This window comes from Tasmannia lanceolata, unplaced genomic scaffold, assembly GCF_043159265.1.
Source record: "Tasmannia lanceolata isolate RefF3 unplaced genomic scaffold, GAP_Taslan_0.1 ptg000957l, whole genome shotgun sequence".
Taxonomy (NCBI): domain Eukaryota; kingdom Viridiplantae; phylum Streptophyta; class Magnoliopsida; order Canellales; family Winteraceae; genus Tasmannia; species Tasmannia lanceolata.
Window position 1 is genome coordinate 5,001 of NW_027519620.1, and position 10,000 is coordinate 15,000.

General features: G+C 36.2%; 3 non-coding genes across 3 annotated transcripts; 2 read left to right on the forward strand and 1 right to left on the reverse strand.

Moving 5' to 3' along the window:
• The first annotated feature begins 1,234 nt into the window (after window positions 1-1,234).
• TRNAS-GGA (transfer RNA serine (anticodon GGA)) lies at window positions 1,235-1,320 on the forward strand. Its single transcript has one exon. It is a non-coding gene; the product is annotated as a tRNA-Ser (tRNA).
• Window positions 1,321-2,580: 1,260 nt separating this feature from the next.
• On the reverse strand, window positions 2,581-2,653 carry TRNAT-UGU (transfer RNA threonine (anticodon UGU)). Its single transcript has one exon. It is a non-coding gene; the product is annotated as a tRNA-Thr (tRNA).
• Window positions 2,654-4,372: 1,719 nt separating this feature from the next.
• Window positions 4,373-4,445, forward strand: TRNAF-GAA (transfer RNA phenylalanine (anticodon GAA)). Its single transcript has one exon. It is a non-coding gene; the product is annotated as a tRNA-Phe (tRNA).
• Window positions 4,446-10,000: the final 5,555 nt, after the last annotated feature.

A 10,000-nucleotide genomic window follows, 5' to 3' on the forward strand; every position in this document is an offset into this window, starting at 1 on the left:
CAAATCAACAATTGAAGCATCTGAGGCTGCATCAATCGGGATACACGACAGAAGGAATTGTTCTATCTCTAAATTTCACCTTCACCGAGCATAGGTTTATTTCAAAAATCTTTTTTCTTTGTATTACGAATCATGTCTCTTTCTCGTAAGACTGAGGTCGGTAAATCATAAATAATAAATAAATAATAATAAAAAAAAATCAAATCGCACCATCTCTGTAATAGGTAAATGCCTCTTTTTCTCCTGAGGTTGTCGAATTATTCGTAATAAGATATTGGCTACAATTGAAGAGGTCTTATCAATAAAATTTCCATTTATCCGAGATCTAGGCATGGTTAACAATCCATTCCATAATTCTTCTCATTACCCCTAGAGGGAAAATGATCCCACAAACAAAGGAATTGTATAGTACGAAATCACATAAAAACAAACGGACTCATTCTAAAAAAAAAGGTGTCGACCTTCCACTCAAATTGTCCCTTTGGGCAGGGATGGATAGGAAATATTTGAATCCGATTGTATTTCATTTAAATTAAGTATTAAGTATAAATATTAAGTAGTATACCAATGAACGGAACTATTCCTATTTATCGAAGCTCAGGAATCAAGGAAGTTTTTCCTACAGATTCTGATGACTCTAGAAGTTTTGATTTGATTATGATCCAAAGAAAAAAAAAATCAAATCAAATAATAGAATCATTCCATGATGAAAATAGAATAAGAATAACCATCCATTTTTTGTGCATAGTGTGTATACACCACGCAATCGAAATATCAAAAAAATCCATGGGACGATTCATGAATTTGTAATAGATTGTGGGGTAGCTCATGAGAGGAATTGTTGTTGAGAAATCTGAAACTAGAAAGGAATTTTGGAATTCCTATGGAACCATAATAGTCTAAATGTAACCATAGTATAAAATAGGGTCAGTTGACTTGTTCCAATTCATTGGTTTAATCCAGTATAAATCTAAGAATAAGACGGGATCGTCTTCTTGACAAACATGAATAGATAGATTCTATCTATTTTTTTTTAATCTTTTTAATAAGATAAGAAAAAGATAAGAAAAAAATGTTTTTTTATCCCTCGATCCTCGAGGGAAGATCTTTCTTTAATGAAAAGTTTTCTATTTTCTATTTAGAATTGATTGGTCATACCTGTATTGCAATAATACAATAATATGAATGACTCGCTATTCACTCGGTTTCTGGGTCATAATCATAAGATTATGTAGGAGAGATGGCCGAGTGGTTCAAGGCGTAGCATTGGAACTGCTATGTAGGCTTTGTTTACCGAGGGTTCGAATCCCTCTCTCTCCGTACCTTCACCTAATTCACCAACGGTACCGACTACAATGTATCAAATCAAATAACAATTGATACGAGTATTCCAATCGTACTTTATTTGATATGATTCTCTATTCCTAATTGCTGTGGTATGGAAAATACCGGAACGGAAAGAATGGACAAGGAATAAAAATCTCACCGCTGATCCATTTGTAATACGTGAATGGGAGAAAAATCCGGATCAAACCTCTTAGATCTATTTACTTCGGCGAAAGAAAAAAAAGGGGCTTGTCCAAAGCTTTGTTATTTTAGTTAGGTTCAAGTCTGACGGGAATAATATTCTACGACTAGCAACTCATTGATTTCAAACCGATCCACTTAATATCTATTATTTGATTTACTAATCCTTTATATTGGGATGAATAAAGACTCAAATGTTTTGCCAACTCCTCGTGGGGGGATGAATCCATATAATTTTGAATCAGAGCTCTGATCTTTGTTCATCCCTCATAGTAATAATATCTTGGGGTTTGCAGCGATAACTTGGGATATCTACTATACGGCCATTAACTAAAATATGTCTATGATTAACTAATTGCCTGGCTCCCGGAATGGTCGAAGCCATACCCAATCGAAAAAGGATGTTATCCAAACGCATCTCAAGTAGTTGTAGTAAAACCTGACCTGTTGACCCTTTGGCTTTCCCAGCAATACGAACATATCTAAGTAATTGTTGCTCTGTCAGACCATAATGAAACGCAATTTTTGTTTTTCTTCTAGACGAATACGATATTGAGATCTTTTCCGGAACGCGATTGGTTTCTAAGATCACTTCCGGATCTAGGTCTTTTCCTAGTGAGTCCGGTAAAGCCCCTAGACGGCGTATTTTTTTGAAACGAGGCCCTCGGTAACGAGACATAAAGACTCCTTAATTTTATTTGAAATTTCATTTTACAGAATAAACCTAAATTAATACTGAACTAAACGATAAACGAAGCTAAATCCACTGAAGTACTACAAAGAGGAATAAGATGAATTGTATCAATATCCGTATTATTTTGTATATTGTATATATGGGAAGTTAAGGATCCTTTCTTGATTTGTTCTGTATAGATCAAACGGCTCCAATCCGTTTTTTATTCTTTATTCATAGTTGGAAGTTCCCGCGACATAACATAATAGATCGGTAACCCGACATTTGGAGAAAAAAAAGGGGGGGGTCTTCTCAATATTCCTTGGTCTCAAGGAAAGATGATCAATCCTGATAAAAAAAAAAATAGAACAAATAGAGAAAGCCGACTATCGGAATCGAACCGATGACCATCGCATTACAAATGCGGTGCTCTAACCTCTGAGCTAAGCGGGCTCATATAACAGAAATAGTGCGTGAATAGGAATTCGGGAAACTATTGGGATCTTAGTTAGCTATTAGCTATTAATAATTATTAATATTAATTATTATAAATTATTATAACATATTAATTAATATTAATAATTATTAATATAATATGAATTTTGATTTATTTTTGATTATTTTCTATTTGATTATTTATTTTTGATTATTTCATTTATTAGTAGTCACTAGCACTAGAATTTTTTTTTTCATTCAAATCAAATTTAAAAAAACGCAAAATAATACTATATACATATGAAATAATTCTATATTCTATTATAGAATAGAATATAACTATTAGTTATAGCAGTTATAGCAGATTATATGAATTCTATTTCTATTAGAGTGTAGTTCCTAAGGAAAGGATAAGATAAGGATGCAATCCAGATCCTACTGAGATATTCCTTTTGTTTCATTCGGAAAGGGAGGAGATAGGACGAAAAAAAAAAAGAAGAATGAATATCGACCGTTCCAGTATTCCAAACTGCGCGGGAAAAATGAGAGGGGGGGGGAACATCTATATGTGGGATATATCCATCCATATTGAATTGCAGATACATCAATGATAGAATCATTTCTGATGGACCAAATAATGGAATGGTCCTCCAATAGATATGAAAGAAGATGGGCAAGAAATAAAATAGGAGCAGACACTTTTTCGATATAGGAATCAGTATCTAATGAATTCAATGGTTCCAACATAAATGAAAGAAGGGGATGGGATCACAATGAGATCGAGATCTCATAGGGGGATATGGCGAAATTGGTAGACGCTACGGGCTTGATTGGGTTGAGCCTTGGTATGGAAACCTACTAAGTGGTAACTTCCAAATTCAGAGAAACCCTGGAATTAAAAATGGGCAATCCTGAGCCAAATCCAGTTTTCTGAAAACAAGGGTTCAGAAAGCGAGAATCAAAGAAGGATAGGTGCAGAGACTCAATGGAAGCTGTTCTAACGAACGGGGTTGACTACATTGGTAGAGGAATCCTTCTATCAAAACTCCAGAAAGGATGACCTTATTTAAGTACATAGACGTACTTAAATATCAAATGATTAATCACGACCCGAATCCGGATTTTTGATTATTTATATGAAAAATTGCAGAATTCTTGCTAAATTAAATCGATTCCAAAGGAAGAATCGAAGATTCAGTGATCAAATCATTTACTCCAGAGTCTGAAAGATCTTTTGAAGAACTGATTAATCGGACGAGAATAAAGATAGAGTCCCATTCTACATGTCAATACCGACAACAATGAAATTTATAGTAAGAGGAAAATCCGTCGACTTTTGAAATCATGAGGGTTCAAGTCCCTCTATCCCCAATAAAAAAAAAAAGGCCTATTTTATTCCATTCCCTAACCATTTATCCTCTTTTTTCGTCAGTGTTCAAAATGAGCTTAGCTATGTTTCTCACTCACTCTACTCTTTCACAAATGGATCCGACCAGAAATCTTTCTCTCTTATCACTAGTCTTGTGATAGATATGATCTACGTACAAATGAACATATATGGCAAGGAATCTCCATTATTGAATCATTCACAGTCCATATCATTACTCTTACACTTACAAAGTCTTCTTTTTGAAGATCCAAGAAATTCCAAGGCTGAGGTAAGATTTTCTAATGTTTTTTGAGTCCCTTTAATTGACATAGACCCAAGCCCTCTAGTAGGATGATGCGTCGGGGATGGTCGGGATAGCTCAGCTGGTAGAGCAGAGGACTGAAAATCCTCGTGTCGCCAGTTCAAATCTGGTTCCTGGCACGTGGTTAATATATCGAATAGATACTCATACAAATGAATCGATATGGATCGGGATCCATATTCTATTCGTTAATAGTCTAGATCATGATACATACTTATCCATCTAGGGATATATCTAGATCCCCCATTTTTTTTTTTGATGGGTAAAGAAAAGAATTAGATTCTGTTCCCTCTTCTTTTTTGTTTGTTCAGACTGTACCTGCTCTCGCTCAAAAAGAATGTTAATACTTCATACATATTTGAATTGAAGTTAGTTGGCTGAAAACCCAAAAGTCTAGTCTAGAGAGGAATCGAAGGGTAGGAATAGACAGGATTCATTTCAGATACAGTACAAAGAAAATCTGATCCCCTTTTCATTTCTGAATTTTGAGTTCATAATTTCATATTTTCTTTCATATTCTATTTCTTCACTTTCTCTTTCTTCACTCCCTCCTACGTGACTTTTCGGGGCCCATCTAAGTGATGTGCGCGGTACAAAGTTCATGGTGCAGAACTCTTTTGATTCATCCTATTGGCTTTGCTCATCCGAAATGGATATCTTCCAAATTGGGGAATATCAATGAAGCCCCTTTAGTAGCCCATTCATAATACTGAGATGAGAGTCCAGTTATTCTGTTTCATCTAGAACAGAACATAAAAAGATTCCTTGAATATCTGGAGTCGTAGAAGTGAATATTAGTTTCTTATCATTCAATGAGCATCTTGTATTTCATAGAAATTGGGGCAATATAATCCTTACGTAGGGGCCAGCCTATCCAACTTTCAGGCATCAAGATACGTTTCAGGCGTGGATGATTTTCATAAGAGATTCCCAACATATCATAAGATTCCGTTCTTGAAAATCAGCACTTTTCCAAATCCAGAAAACAGACGGGATTCTAGGATTCCTCCTTGGGGCAAATACTTTTATGCATACCTCTTCGGGTTGATCCACACCATACTGTATTCTCGTAAGATGATACACACTAGCTAACAACCCGCCCGGTGCTACATCATAAGCACACTGGGAACGTAGATAATTGTAACCATATACATATGAAATGACAGCAATGGAGTACCAATCCTCGGGCTTTATTTGTAAAGTCTCTATTCCTTGGTAATCGAAGCCCAAAGATCTATGCACTAGCTCATGCTTGACTAGCCAAGCAGATAAACGACCTTGCATCTTCTTGATCTCTCCCACATTTGTATTTGTATGAGTATTCACATTTACGATGAAATTTATGAAGATTTACCCGCTGTTTGTTATTCTGCACAAAAGCATCCTGCCTAATTCACTAATTCGTGGGAAGATACTGAACTTTTGTATTTGAAAGATGTTTCAGTTTCAGGAGGTATTTCTGAAGTAGATGGAGATTTATAGAGTAATCCTTGATCGTAATTTCCAGTATGAGTACTGCGTCCAACATGAAACTTGTGATTGGTAGTAAAATATCGATTTTCCTGTTGAGACCCAATTTGATCTTCATAGATTTCTCGAGATACTTCTTACGAAGTTTCGTTATAGCATCTATAACTGCCTCTGGTTTGGGTGGGCAGCCCGGCAAATAGACATCCACAGGAATTAGCTTATCGACTCCCGAACGGTACTATAAGAATCCGTACTGAACATCCCTCCTGTAATAGTACAAGCTCCCATCGCAATGACATATTTTGGTTCAGGCATTTGCTCATATAATCTCACTAAGGAAGGCGCCATTTTCATTGTTACTGTGCCGGCTGTTAAAATGAGGTCTGCTTGCCTAGGACTCGATCTTGGTACCAATCCATAACGATCAAAGTCGAATCGCGAGCCTATTAATGAAGCAAATTCAATGAAGCAACAACTGGTACCATAGAGAAGCGGCCATAAACTGGAGAGTCTTGACCAATTCGAAAGATCATTCGATGTAGTTGAAATAACTGAATTTTGGGTTGTTTGGTCAAGTAACGGAAACTCAATAGAATTAATAACTGTCTCAATGTAATCTTTTCTTTGTTTTTGATTTTGATTGTCTGAATATTCAGGAGCTAAGACCATTCCAATGCTCCTTTTCGCCATGCATAAACTGAAACCAACAATTGGGATAAGCACGAAAATGAAAGCTTCTATAAATACAGATACACCCAATACATCGAAACTCATTGCCCATGGATAAAGAAAGACCGTTTCAACATCAAAAACAACAAAAACTAGAGCAAACATGTAATAGCGAATTCGGAATTGTAACCAAGCATCCCCCATTGGTTCTATACCCGATTCATAACTAGAGAGTTTCTCTGGTCCTTCACTAATCGGGGCTAAAACTCCCGAAATTAGAAATGCTAAAATAGGAATAAGACTTGATATTATTAGAAATGCCAGAAAATATCATATTCGTAAAGCAGAAACATAGATGCATCTCATGAATGTGGAATATACCGAATTAGTCGATTCAAATTGGAATTGTCAATTCATCCATAACTGCTTAGTCGAAAACAACAATTTTGATCGAACCACATAGTTGAGTTTGTTTGCTGCGGGTCATGCCTCGTTTCAAGATTCATCCAATAGAATCCCACTTACCCTTTCTTCAATTCTATTTAGATATGGTGTAGACATATTATGTTCTTGTACAAATAAGACTCTCTCACTTTACCTTGGGTTTTCTATAAAAAAAAAATAAATGAAAGAATATTTTCATTTTCATCAAAAATGAATAAAAAAAAGATTAATTCAATATTAATTATATTATCTATAATTATGTGAAAATAAAATGGAAATATTCCATTTTCAATGAAAATATTCAATGAATATAATATAATAATATAATAAAATCAAAGAAGAGGTCTGGCTCATTTTTTTTTTCTCTTTTGTAGTAGAATGCCTAGCTCGGGATTTAGGGTATATTCTACTCGGTTGGCGTTGGTGTATTCTTTTCATTAAGATCGGGGTATAGAATCATTGTTTCTATTGATTCGATATGAATACATAAACAGAAACAGAATGCATCGACCAATTAGACTCTCTCCTTGTCCCAGATTTATACTTAATTGATTTGATTCAATCTTCAATCTGTTGAATTATGAGGAACCCTTACATAGAACAACTCATGGGTTCCTATACCCAAATTAGATACTTTTGACCTGTACTATCCCGACAGGACCCCCCAGAAACAATCGAGTTATTTAAATCGAGTTAAAAGTCTTGAAAGAGTCATCCTATTTCGGACCCATTTCTAGTACCCAAGAAATACTTATTAATGTAATAACACCTAGTAAGACCAACCAATGGGTTAGGTTTCGTGACAATCAAAAGAGGTTTCGTTTGAAGCAAACCCACACAATGGAGCGTACCACAATGGTAGAGTCGGCCGAATCATAAATTATCTACAGAAGATAGCTCTGATGGAATCACGCGTTGTCGAACAATTCGACAGACCAAATCCCCAAAAACACTCATAGAAAATAGAAGAGAGCACAAACGTTGATACCTTTAGGGACCAATTCATTATTTCTGAAACAATGAATTTGGGTTGTTGTTCCACCAAAGAGCGATCAGTCGGGGGATTGGATTCCTAACTCATCCAAGTTCAAACAGACCCCTAATCTTCTTGCATAAAGTCTGCATCGGTAGAATCGACAGAATTGAAATGATGAGCAATTGGATTGGAGTAGGTTGGGATACAAAAAAATAAGTATTGTACAGAAAGATAAAAATAACTAAACTACTTGCTTTGCCTTTGCTAGGCCGGCTATACGAAGAAAAGTCTAGTCTATTTTTACAATGTTTACAATGAAACTTACCGAAGAGCTTTCTTTTTGAAACTCTGGCTTTTCTACAAATACAAGAACAGGTCCTAGATCCGTGTGACTTACTATTACTATTAGATTCGATTTTTGTTGGGTCAGGTTGGGGTTTTTGGCTAGGCTCGTGTTATGATTTTGACTTCATAATCAATTGGCTTGGGTATACCAAACCAAAGAAAAGGTGTATCACTCAATCTTTGATCATGGACAAGAAAAAGAGGAAACAAGCCATATGTCATTCCCCCACGAAAATGAATGAAGAAGAATTGGTTTGGGTATTCGAGATTCGAAAATACCGATCCGGTTGGATCCATTGGAATGAATTATTTTTTTTTTTTTCATTTTCATGCCCCGAGGGATCGCCGTGAGCATGTGGAAATGATTCCATTTCCATGGACCAACCCACTGGCCATCTGCAAGCACGCACTAATGAGGAAACGAAAACTATACAAAAATGCAAAAATGTATAGGGCTATACGGACTCGAACCGTAGACTTTCTCGGTAAAACAGATCAAACTGATTATTATCGAAATGATTCGAACTGTTTCAAAGACCCAACATGCATTTTTTTCGCATTGGGCTCTTTCATCAACTGATAGAAAGATCAGTTGAGTCCACCATATTTTTTTCTTGACAGGAAGATAACGAGATGGCTCCATGTGCTCTGGATTCATTATTTGTATTCTGATCCAGGAGCAATACCAAAGTGTTTCAAAGAAGGGTTACCTTGACGTAGGTCTGCCTCCGGCCTAGATCAACCTAAGATAGAGGTCCTCTATCGCTCCGCTCCAACAGTCAAATAGGGTACTTCATACACCTTAAAGCTCATAGGACGAAAAGAGGTTGTTTTGAGGTCCTTATACTCATTATGCCTAGCATTGAATAGACTGGGTATTCACCTTATCAATGATCAAATCAATGATGGGTTCCGTTTGGCACATAAATTGGTGCTTGAATCGGACCGAATCAAATATTTGTCAGGCTACTGTTCTCTTGTTCCTTCGAATCCATGGAGTAAGACATCGATTTCTCCATAGAATCAATTCTGTTGATTGCATGATGGACTCCCCTGAAAAAGCATTGGCGCACGTGTAAACGAGGTGCTCTACCTAACTGAGCTATAGCCCTTGTCATAGATATCTTAACATCTAGAGAATTTATTGTCAAGATGGATATTCCATGATCCCACATGATAGCTCTCTGATCCTTTTCCTGCCAAGGATTGGTATTGCTTAGAAGTAAGATTCCATCTATAATTCCCGATGTGATGGGTCCCCATTTTTTTTTTTTTTCTTTATGATGATAAATGACCTACTTAACCCAGTGGTTAGAGTATTGCTTTCATACGGCAGGAGTCATTGGTTCAAATCCAATAGTAGGTAGAGCTTATTAGATACCGGAGTCGATGGTCTCTAATAAGTTTTTTCTACCCACCTTCTTTTCTTTTTTTTTTTTTTTTCGTTGCATCAGATTTACACTTGATTGTATCCAATTGGCGGAATCCAAATATGGTGTATAAGCAGAACTTCTTTTGATTATTCTGATGCAACGATTAGTACGAAATAACATTGATAGCCTCTACTCGTGTCCTAGCTCTTCGGAGAGCTAGATTCGCCTCAATTTCTTGTCTCTTGCCTTCAGCTCTACTCAAGCTAGCTTCGGCTATTTCAAGAGTTCGCTGAGCTTCTTGCGGATCAATGTCACTACCCCTCTCCGCATCATTTACTAAAATGGTGATCTCATTATTGCCTATTCTAGCGAAACCACCCATCAGAGCCATCGTTAA